Source organism: Paroedura picta, chromosome 5 (assembly GCF_049243985.1).
Source record: "Paroedura picta isolate Pp20150507F chromosome 5, Ppicta_v3.0, whole genome shotgun sequence".
Taxonomy (NCBI): Eukaryota; Metazoa; Chordata; class Lepidosauria; order Squamata; family Gekkonidae; genus Paroedura; species Paroedura picta.
This window is the reverse complement of record NC_135373.1, coordinates 79402573-79414810: the sequence shown is the minus strand read 5'-3', so window position 1 is coordinate 79414810 and position 12238 is coordinate 79402573.

Sequence of the window (12238 nt, the reverse complement as noted above, 5' to 3'; positions counted from 1 at the left end):
TAGTGCTCAAAAATAACTTGAAAAGCATTCAGCCATGTTGATTATACAAAATTAAAGAAAATAGAAATGTGCTTTCCCCGATATATTATTCCCAAGAGTAATTTGTTCTGCACACTGATGATGCTGTGTCATAAACATAGCATACAGGATTTCTTCATTTTACAGCACTGGATGGCTTATTTGGACAGAGGGGTTGCTTTGTTGCCATAATAATAAAATACTTGAATGATCCAATAAAATATATCAATAACAACAAATTAATAATGGAGCAGTCATAAAGCCAATGGATGATTGAAAATAGAAGTTTAACATAGAAATAAATGGTATAAACGGCAATGAAATCATCAACTTATCAACTAAAGACTTGGGGGGGAGGATAGGCTCGATCAGATATTCCCAATGTAGTGCCTGTGGAAACATTTCATTATGTTTGAGAAGTGATAGGGCTTTCTATTTGGTTGTTGGAGATTTCTATTTGGCTGTTGGAGATTAATCAATCAATAAACCTTTAATGGCATGAATTATAGCCATTGGAGATTTTATTGGCTATGCAGATTTTTTAAAATGTTGCTTTGGCAACAGCTGCTACCACAAAACACAGTTTTGTTTGAAAAAATGCTGAAGATTTTCTATTACAGTTAATCATGACCTCAACCTCTGATATTATGTGGCTGGCTACACCTCCTGTGGAAGCCATATTGCGGTTAGGCCCACCACCCTGTGTTGGAATTCCAAAAAATGCCTACTGGCTCAAAGACTATGGGGATCCCAGGATAGATGATAGGATGACCTCTGCTAAGAGAGCATGTCTGAGAATGGCCCTACTATAGAGAAAGTTCTGACCATGGTAAGCCAGACACTGAAGGTATAGCCTACAGAGAAGAGGCTCGATTATAAAAATCTGTTTCTGGTACAGTTCTAATAAATGGCTTAATGCAATTAAAAAGGAAGAAAATATTTATTAGTGAAAAAAATAGAAGTATGCTGTGTCGATATGACTGATACAATAGAAGGCAAACACAGGCTGTTAAGGTTATATAGGGCTTCCATGATGCCTACAGTGAACATATGGCTGACTGTCCAAATGAACCAGTTAAGTCAGCTAATAATCCTAACAATGTCTAATCAGAAGTTAGTTCAATATTATTCAGTTGGTCTTACTCTCAGGAAAATGTTCTTAAGATTGCAGTAATTGTCACTCAACAGTCTTCATTTCTAGCAAACTGAATGCTCATATTTGTTTGGAAATCCTACTTCTCCTTGAAGCCTTTGAACCTTTTTAGTTGTTGAGCAACAAAGGAAATGCACTCTCTGTCTGATATTTTACATTAGGTATGCCAGTGTTGAAACCCGCCATTCAAAGCTGATGCCAGGGCTGGTTCATAGTAAACCATGGCATGAGTTATGCCCTTGTTTTTCTTCTCCAGTATAAATAGATCCCTATAGTTATACTGTTGTATAACAGTTTTTATATTTTATTATAAATCTCACTGACATTATAAAGTTAGTTGATTCATAGGTGATGGATCGTTTTACTTGGGTAGGAAGAATTGATTGGTTAACTGATTCATTTATCCTTTTGACTTTTGAAATGAGTATTTAATGCAACATTTGAAAAAAGCAATAAAACTAATATCAAACGAATGAAACACAAAAACCTAAAATTTAGCATATGTGTGAGTAAAGGTCAGGGGACACATTTTAGGCTATTTTGTTACTCATTGTCTAAATCTATTGGTGTATCTTTACATAGGACTGCATGATTGGTGTGTTAAAAAAATCATGTATTACCTTTTCTGTTACCTCCATCAGCAAGCAGGTAGAATTTTTCACTTTAAAGTACTAAATTTCAAACTTGAATGAAATACTGAATACAATTCAAGTACGTTTCATATTTTATGATAATGTGCCTGTTTTGTTGCTCTATTGATTAAGCATATTGAGGAATTGCGGCTGCAAGACCCATTTCATTTTTTGAGAATGTCGATGTGCAGTAGCAATAACATTTTGGTATATTTTCTGGCTTTTCCATATTTCTATCCCACAACTTATCCTTCATTTTGATATTACACAAAATTTGTGTTTGATTTTCCCCATACACAAAAACTGCCTGATATTTTTAATGACATTTCCATCTCTACAGTTTTACAAAACTTAGTCACAGCTATGTATTTGCCAAAATTCACTGAATGGTGATGCAACCAAATTATGGCACTCCTACTTCAGTATTGATATGGATACTGTGGATATTTCTGTTTAATTGTGTGAACTGGCCCATACTGTCATCAGAGCAACCATGAAATCAAAATTTATAGCATCTAACCCAATGCCCACAGGGGACATTATTACTTATAGTATCAAAGATATATTTTGCTGGTATTATACTGTCTTTGCCATTGCATCACATTTTTAAAGCAATGATTTAATTTAGCATTTTCCTCCTGTAGTTTAGTAAAACATGCTGAATCTCAACCAAATGAGAACCTAAGATGACAATTTTTATGGATTTTCTCTTGAAATCTTTAGCAATACATCCATCAGGTTTGTAAGAAAAAGACAAACATCAAAGATGGATGAATCTGTGAAGCTACTTTCTATCAGTGAGCATACTTTGAATCTACTGCAGCTTTTGCTTTTTATAAACAGCAAAAGAACCCCTGGTTATCTTATAATGGAGCTTTCCTACAGCTGTGTTGAAGTCATCATATGCAACCATCATTACTCACAAATGTTTTGGCATAAGGAGCTAAGCAATTTGAAGTTTATCATTAAACACAAAGTAGTATTTTAATTCCAATCTCTACTTAAACACAAGGGAAAAGAACCTTCATTTGCCAAGCAAAATTGGTAGCTTCTTTTTTTCACAAACACACAAACATACATCATTCTGAACACGGCCTCAGAATGTGCACCAAAATATTTGCATAATTTAATTTTTTTTACAGAAGGAGGATTTTTCTACAAACCTGGAACAGCCCAAAGGTTTGAAGGAATATCTGAAAAAAGGTGAGGGGGATTTAAGTACTTTAAAATTATTGAAGATGGTTGCCAGGTCCAGGTTATGAAATGGTGTTGTCTTGCAGAGTTATATCAAAATACTGTTTCACTTGGTGTGGCTCTCCTGTCACAGTCATTCAGTGTCCAAATCAACAACCACAGAAAACAAAAGGAATCTGTGAGTTAATTGGCTTATTCAGACCACAGAAACCCAATTAGTTCCTTTCACCTTGATTGATTGGTGCACACAGAGAGATGCAATTCAATCCTAAACACAGTTACATACTTATAAGCTCATTGACTTCAGGGCCCTTAGAAGAGTGTAATTATGTGTTGGATACCACTGTTAGTCACAGATCAGTAATACTTTGGAAATATGCCTCATCCAGATTTCTTTCTGAATTTGGAATTCCAAATTATCTTACCTTATTTCTGAAAGGCAGCCATCCCATTAGGAATTCTCCAGTGTTCTGATTTTTATTCCTGAATTTGTATGTGGTACACCAATGTGGTGCCATTGGTGTTCATCAACAATATTCCATTTATTGAGATAATAATGATGATGTTCTTTCTACACACAATGCTTCTGCCCCCCTTAGCTAGGTCCTAATAAATCTAGAAGTCCAGGTTTATTTATTTTAACTTTCTCATGGCCAGCTAATCCCATACTGATTTATGAAAAAAGGGAAGTTTTAACCAGAGAAATGACTGGCTCAAACATCCTTAACAAGTCTCTCTGCTCTGATTGGCTCTTTAAAGGCTTAGCAACAGGCACCCCTGGCAACTCTCTTTTTAAAATTGTGGTGCAATTAATAGATCCCAGCTGATAGCAGAAAATGTTTTTGTGATGTCATAATTTTCTTATTTATTCCATTCCTTTACTTCCTTTGATATAACTAATTTATTTTAATATCTTTGCCCTTCATTTTTTCTATACTGGGACCTCAAGGTAGCTTGCAAATCAAAATGCATATGTACAAAAGAAATTTGTACAAAAATATGCAACCCAAAAGCTTCCCCAAGTCAAACGTAAAACAAATTACTATCCAGAAGGCTGGTGTTGGTTGTGCTCTAATGGTTCATGTAGAAACAAAAGTTACCAGAGACTAGTTCCTAAAGCCAAGTCCATACTTAAGTTTCTTGCAAAACAGAGAAATGCTCAGCCTAGATTTTTCACAGCTGATTCTCAGTTGTGTTACCCAAATTGTACACGTGTCCTGACGTGTGTATTAAGCTGTGGCGAATTAGCTGAGCAGTGATGGGGCAGGGGTAACTTAGAATTAAAGGATCGAATGCCAGTGTTTCATGGGGTAATTATGCCTTTAAGAACTCACGGCAGACAATGTTGGTAAACTGCAAAAATAGTAACAGTCTGTATTAATAAGAAAAATAATAAAAGCATAAATATCACTAATGTTCACTAATGTTCCTAGCAAGCAATCACATAGAGAAAAATCAGAGTGGGGAAAGAAGATGGTTCAGTATAATTACCATTCCTGGAGAGTGGAGAATCAGAGGTTAAGAAGAAAGCAATCTTGAGTCAGGAAGTGCCTGGGTCAGGCAGAAACTGCCATTCAGAACCTGTGGCCAAGAGCAAACTCTTTCAGATGGAGTCTGACCTGGCTTGACAGACTTTAACAGTGTCATGGCTTTGGCTTAAGCCTAGACTATAGAGAGTTGCCACTGGTTGTAGAAGACAGTATGCCAGTCTGTGAGGCAAGAGTCCTGCCATGCGTAACAGTTGCAAGGTTGCAGAAACGATTCTTCATCTCCTCCCAATTTATCTTCACAATAGCAATTATGGACAAGGTTGGATGTTTAAGATTGTGTTTTCCCTCACTTTCCCTATAAATGTCTGTTGATTTTTCTTTGACCTGCATTAATTTTTGTCTCTTCAGTGCTCAGTTCACTTTTGGGTTGCTCCTTCCCCATATTTTCTGAGAGTGTTTATGTGCTGATTTGTCCCTTTCCCTCCACTTCCTACTGAAGGTATGCAAAAGCATACAAATTACTTTGAATTTTCCCCTTGCCCTTTTGCCATGCCTCAAAGGTCTTGCCCCTGCCCACATCAGTGTTGTTCCATCCACTCTGCACCTTCCTCCATCCTCTCCTTCATCAATATACAAGCTCTAGTTTCACTTCTTTTTAAAATTACATTTTTTCCAAGCAGCATGAGTCTTGAGATATGAAACTACCACAAGTCTAGGATCACTGAATTAAAAAAAATGGGGGGAAGTTTCCAAAAATCTGTGCAAAGTTTAGTTCTCCGCTGATATTGACATGAGAGGGGAATCAGAGAAGAAGCAAATGACTATGTCCCCAAAAAAGAAAAAAGAAAGGATTTCAGTGCTGCATGCAAACAAAATAAATTGGGGGGATAATCAGCACATAATGAATTTGACATGAAAGGTAAAGAGAGACAGACACTTGGATGGGAAGCCTAAGGCTTTGAAAATATTTTCTCTTTAGTTAAGAATGTTGGGGGGGGGGGGACATTTTGGCAGTCTCCAGAAGCCTAATATTAAAATGGCAGCCAAGCTACATGAACCTTCTGCAAACTGCTGAACATAAGAATCGCTTGGGATTGATCGTTTTGAGAGCAAAGTGAAATTCATACAGAACAGGCTCTAAAACACTGCCAAAATCACAACCAATGTGCAGGATCACATTACAGAATCACAAAGAGCAAATGATGTAAATATGCAAGGAATGACAGGAAATTAGCATTAGTATGCAGCTGCACTATTGCATTGGTGAACATACCCTAATTTTTCCAATTTAGTGGTGGAAGAATGAAAAAGCTCTCCAGATCAGTCAGTCAGTCAGTAACCTTTTCTTGGCATAAAACTCTCCAGATCTGCTAGGACTCATATGTTCATATGATTTCCCCACTTTTCACAGTGGCTGATAAAACAGCAGAGAATCCCCTAGTTATTGTTATTTATCTTATGGCATATCTAGTAGATCTGAGGATGATCTGGCAGTCAGGTTAGGAATGTTTGGAGGTAGTTTGTAATTTACTGCCTCCATGTCATGACCCCTAATGTTTCATGGAGAAACGATCACCCAAATCTTTGAAAGTCTCCCATCCAAATACTAGTTAGGACTGATTCTGCTTAGCTTCTGAGTTCTGATAGTAACAGCAAGGAACCTTCTAGTGCTCAGCAATATGGAAATGGGATTTTAAAAAAGTCTGGTCAGATTCAATATCAGGTTTTACCCCTTTGCCTGTGTTCCTTTCTGTTTCCTTTCATTCAATAAACTTATGCTAAAATGCATGCATAAAACCTGGACTATGCGGATTTCAATGGAAGACAGTGGTAGGATGCTACTGCACAGCTGCAATAGGCAATTGTGAGGCCATTCATCACAAGCGATGATCCACATCAATTTACAAAAGTGCGTTTTTTAATTGTATCTGTAGAATTGATACACTGGAGGAAAAATAATGGCACATAAGATGGGCACAGAATCTAAAGTCAAGATTAAAGGCTTATTGCTATAAAAATCTGTAGTAAGATGTGCATGCATAATGGGCCAAAGCTGGAAAAGTTGCTGTGTAAAGTTCTCTTCCTTGTTCTTGATGAATGTACACTGTGCTGTGCTGTTAAACATAACTTTTGATATATGGAAAACAAGATCTACTTAAGATTCTAAAGGCATCAATTGTTCTTGGAAAAGAGAGATGATACACTTATAACTTCATAAACTGAATGGAATACTATCCATCTGAAGCTGTATAGTAAATGTCAGGTGTCACTATTAAACAAAGGCTGCCCTTTATGGGTCTTATGGTACATGGATAAAGCAGTACTATGCCTTCAGGCAGCCTTTGAAATGATTACTAAAATGCTATTTTCCTCTGTAGTTTTCATTGGTTTGATTATTGAGATGTCCCCCCTGCTCTTCTAATTTTTCTCACACATAGTCTGTAGGCCAAATAGACTTATGGTAGATTCTAGTGCATTGGTTATAAAATAGATGAATTTCAGATTATTGCAATCAGAAAGATTTCACAACCCATTTTTATGTTTTATTGTTCCTGTTAAATTGACATAGAAATCATCACTGAGATAGTTCCAGGCGTCTGTTTTTTAATTCATGGGTCCTTTGCCAGATCTGACAGACATAATCATTCATGTTAAAATGTAAGAGTGATCTCAGGTCCATAGATTTCATTGCATGCAAGGGAGCACCAACATCTGTCTGAATCCAACCTTTTTCTATAGCAGCTCCTTTTGACTTAGCCCAGCTCCTTTTGACTTACAGTGGGGCATGCAGGCTGCAATGAGACATGGCACAGATATACTGGCTTGTAAATGGCCATAGCTTTTATTTTTCAATACATAACAAGATTGGCACCAATGAGAAGAAAGCCTGACCTACTAGTCAGCCAACTGGTTCCCAAACTCCAGATTCTGAGAAGCACCCTGGAGCTCCTACGCATTCCTAACCAGGAACTCGGATCTCCCTGCCACTCAGAATTCTGCTCTACCAAGGAGACCTTTTGAGGAGGAGCCAAAGGGTGCCACCCTCAATTGGCTACCTCCAGGTCCCCTGTCCAATGGGTCTGTTTAAGCCTACCAAGATGGGTGGCTTCCACATTGCTGTGCCACCTCTTAGGAGGTCCTGCCAAACCTCCAGGGGTTCCTGTACACCAGTGGTTCCCAAACTTATCTGGCCTACCGCCCCCTTTCCAGAAAAAATATTACTCAGCCCCCTGGAAATTAATTTTTTTAAAATTTTAATAGTTATTTATCGCCCCCAAATGCACCTGTGGCCGGCTCTTCAGTTGACACCTTCCCTCCCACCCACCCTGTTTTGAAGGTTGTGTTGGTTTAAGCACTAAATTGTCACAGCTGCAGGGGTTTGTCATGAGAAAGATCCTGTTGGCAGAGGCCCTGTCTGTGTACAGCAGTGATTCCATCTTATTCCATCTTGCAGTTGTTAGCAATTAGGCCATGCTGCTTACATGGCCCTTATCATATTCAAGGCAAGCGTTAGGAATGTGATAGCTTGGTCTTCTTGAAACTCTGTAGCTTACCAGATGGGAGCAGGGTATCAGGAGTGGTAATGTGCCTTATAGAGAAAGAATATGTCTTGATTGAATTGTAACCATCTCTTGACACCTGCTGCCTCAAGACTCTAATTAAACTAAGAGCCTGAAGCTAACTTGGGGAATTTTTAGAAAGTTGAGTCCTGGACTATGATATGCTCACAGTGCAATGCATGGCTATGTAGAGAACACCATCACCTCCAACTTTTGGGACTTTTAAGATTGTTCCATCTAATGCAAGACATAAATGTGCTATATAGTAAAAGTTCGATTTTCTTCTTTCCTTTGCTGCAAGATTTTGAAGTGTTGTATTGCCTAGAAACAAAAAATATTTCCGAAAATATTTAATACATTTCCTATATTTTAAAAAGGAGTGACATGGTGGCAGCTTCAGGGAATCAAGGCCTTTGTATATAACTAAATTGAAGGGCAACATACTCTTTTGATCTGCAGTGAATTTGTTATTTTGGTGAAGTCAGGATGGACAAGTCAGGAAAGATGGCAGCAGCAGAGTTATGGGTGCCTCTAGGAGTGTAGCTGAAAGGAAGGTTACCCTGGATCAAGAATGGGACATACAGGCAGATGCAAGGAAGCACAGATATACCTGGAAGGAGATGACTCTAGCCCTCAGGATAAGGAAGAAGATCTATGTTTGGGAGGCAAAAAAAAGAATGTGGGACAGAGCAGCTTATTGACATTTCCAGTGGGCCAGAATATCTCCATATACGTGAATGTATATCTGCATTATACCAGCACTAGAAATCAAGCCCGCTGTATAAGAGATACAGTGGGCACTAGTGGGCAGTGGGTGGTGGAGGAGGGCCCCCCACGGGGGTGACCCCCAAAAGAGAGGGGAGGAAGGCAGGCAGGCAGGCAGGCACAGAGAAAGGTAGGAGAGAGAGGGGGGAGAGAGAGAAAGTGTGAGGGAGAGAGAAATGGGAGTAAGCAATGGGAGATAGAATGGGAGAGAGGCAGAAGAGAAACAGATGGATGGGAGGGAGAAAGGAGAGTAAGGGGTGGGTGGATGGATGGAGAGAAGAAAGACAGGAAGAAAGGAAGCGAGGGGGGAGAAAGAGGCAGAAAGGTGAGAGAGAAATGAAGGAAAGAAGGAAGGTAGGAAGGTGCAGTATAAAGGGATGGGGGAAGGGATGGCAAAGGGGGGTGAGTTTGGGGGGCACGGGGATTGGATTGGGGTAGAGATGGGTGGTTGGGTGGGTGTAGGGATGGTGAAGGGGGCGAGTTTGGGGGGGCGTGGGGACTAGGTGGTTGGGTGGGTGTTTGGTGGGCAGGCGGAGGGGGAGGGCCGGGGAAGGCTGTCACCGGGCCGCACAGCACAACCGCTGTGTCAGCGACACGAGCGTCATGCTCCCCGGGTCCATGGGAGCGGCTGCGTTCATGGGGAAGGAGGAGGGTCACGGGTGGTTGTTGCCTGCCTGGGAAGCACATGTCTGGGAAGCCAGCGATGCACATGCCCCGGAAGCCAGCGATGCACGCAGAGTGCTCCCTCGGGCTGAGGGAGGGTGGGGGATCATCAGGGAGGGGGACGGGGATGGGAGGGTTCCTTTGGGGCATGGGGCACTGACCGACCTGTTAGGTGGGCAGCAGCATAATGGCGGCTGCCGGGAGAAGGCGAGTGGGGTGGGCTTATCAGTCCATGGGCAAGGGGCCAATGTGCCCCTTTGCCCATCACAGACAGAGCCCACCTCTACCCCCCTTAGTGTTTTATTTATACTGCTCCGGCAGAGCGGTTACAGATGAGGCATAGCAGCCGTCCTAATTGCACAGTGCTAAGAAGATTTACACCCGTATAAATCCTTTGACTTCAACAGACTTCCTTTAGGTTTGTACTGTAAAAAGTTTCAGGGCTTACTTTAGGATTATGTTGTAATTACTTCTTAGTTGTCTGCTACCAACAATGTCACATGAATGGCATTAAATGTGAAACAGTAAGATGCAGAAGTATAACAAATTTATGTGGAGGAAAATAATTGGTTGTTCAACTTGTCAAGATACTAATTTCTTTTCTGTGTGTAAGTGCTTTGCTCTCATTTCTTGTGCAGTTAATGACATTGTTAATATCAATGTGGCAATTATTATCTTTTTCATACTTCAAATAGGGAGTTTTGGTAGTGCCCTGTCTGTTAACTTCTTGATCGCTATCTAATGAGAGGGTATCCAGGAATCCCACTTTTTGTCTTGTAGGGGATAACAAGTGAGAAACAGAACTAAAAATTGTGAATTATTTTTGGTTGCTTGCAAACATGAGAACAGTCCTAATGAGCCTCAGGCAAGCTAAAAGCTACCTTTCTGCTTTCAAGCATTGACAGGGCTCTGAGAAAGCAAGGCCACCTGGGCAATCCCCTTACAGATGCCTGTTCATAGCTCAAAGAATGCCTGGAAAGGGGAAACATATGCTACTTTTTTCCAGCTATTCTTGTGACTCTGACAGGATGTCTTCTAGGCCTACTCCAATAGGTGACTGTTGATGAGGGAAGCAAAACAGGGAATCCAAGAATACTTGCAGGAAGGAGAAATGCCATTGCTCTCCATATTCTTCTTGCAAACTCTCACTGAGACGAAGAAGATGAGTTGGTTCTTATATGCCGCTTTTCTCTACCCAAAGGAGGCTCAAAGCAGCTTATAGTCGCCTTCCCTTTCCTCTCCCCAAAACAGACACCCTGTGGGGTGGGTGAGGCTGAGAGAGCCCTGATATCACTGCTCGGTCAGAACTTTTTTATCAGGGCCGTGGCTAGCCCAAGGTCACCCAGCTGGCTGCATGTGGGGGAGTGCAGAATTGAACCCAGCTCGCCAGGTTAGAAAACCGCGTGAGTATGGTTTACTCACAATCTGTTTGGATCGATTTACTTTGTTATGCATCCATTTACAATTATCTAACTTTTCCAGAACCAACCCTGCCATCTCAAGCAGCATTACACCTTTCTAGAGCCATTGTTTTCAGTGGATTTAGAAACTTTATTTTTGCTTAGGAATGGGTTCCTCTGTGAGTCCTTTGCACATCACCTTTAAAAACTGGGATAGCTGCCAGTTTAGCAGGCTCAAGACTTATATAATGCCATAAAAGCATCATTTTAAATCTATAGTTCTCCTAATTGGGCCATCTTCGATGGTAATTTCTTTCTTGTCAAGGCTTATTATTTAAAGTGGGATTGATGAGACAGCGACAACTAGATTTCCTTAAGTTTTATTTAATTTGCCTTAAATTCAAATAATAATTCAGTCCTGTCCCAAGGGAAAATACATTATCATCTATGTTAGTTTTAAAAAGGAAGGATCTTTGAAGAAATATGCATTTTATGGTATAAATGACTATTTAAAGCATGTTTTGATTGATGTTTCCAAAGTACAGAATAATGAACATTCCCTGTCAGTTGTAGGATAGCTGCAAGTAACCTTTGATTTCTTAGCTTATAGAGATCAAAATTATAGTTCTTAACAGTATATTATGTAATTTCTGCCTACAGCGAAAATAGATATTGTGTCTTGGCAAGAAAAATGACTAGAAAGAGCATTACAGCAATGAACACTGTAAATTAGCGATCCCCAACCTGTGGTCCGTGGACTAATTGGAGGTGGGCCCCGAAGGAAGCCTTCTCCCCTCCCCCGGCCCTTTACTTCATCCCCCCCAGCCCTTTACAACACACTTCATTGTTGTGGCGTGTCTGTATCTTATTTTGAAGGGATGTTTAAACATTACCATAGCGATCAGAGAGCGTTAGGGCAGTGGTTGGGAGTAGAGGAGTAAACTACTCCCCCCACCGGGCCTCAGTAAAAGGTGTTGAGTGGTCCCCAGTGAGTGGTCCCCGGCGTTGAGTGGTCCTCGGTGATAAAAAGGTTGGGGACCACTGCTGTAAATTAACCCACTTCACCATTCTACCGCCATCAGACATGCTTAAGTTCAGCGGTCTTTTAGTATGTTTTGAAGCAATAGTTACATGATAATCTGCTTCCTTTATTGCATTCTTCCTCCTGCCTTTCACGTCTTAAAATTTAGGCTATTTCTATAATTCATAACATGAGCAAACATCTGTGACCACTGATATACTACAGGTTCAAACTGTATGGATTCTTTCCTATCCCATTCCTAATAGATCAGATTTGGAATTATATCCAGGTAATGAATGTTATCACCTAGTTCACTTTGCACTGATGATATCAATACTCTAT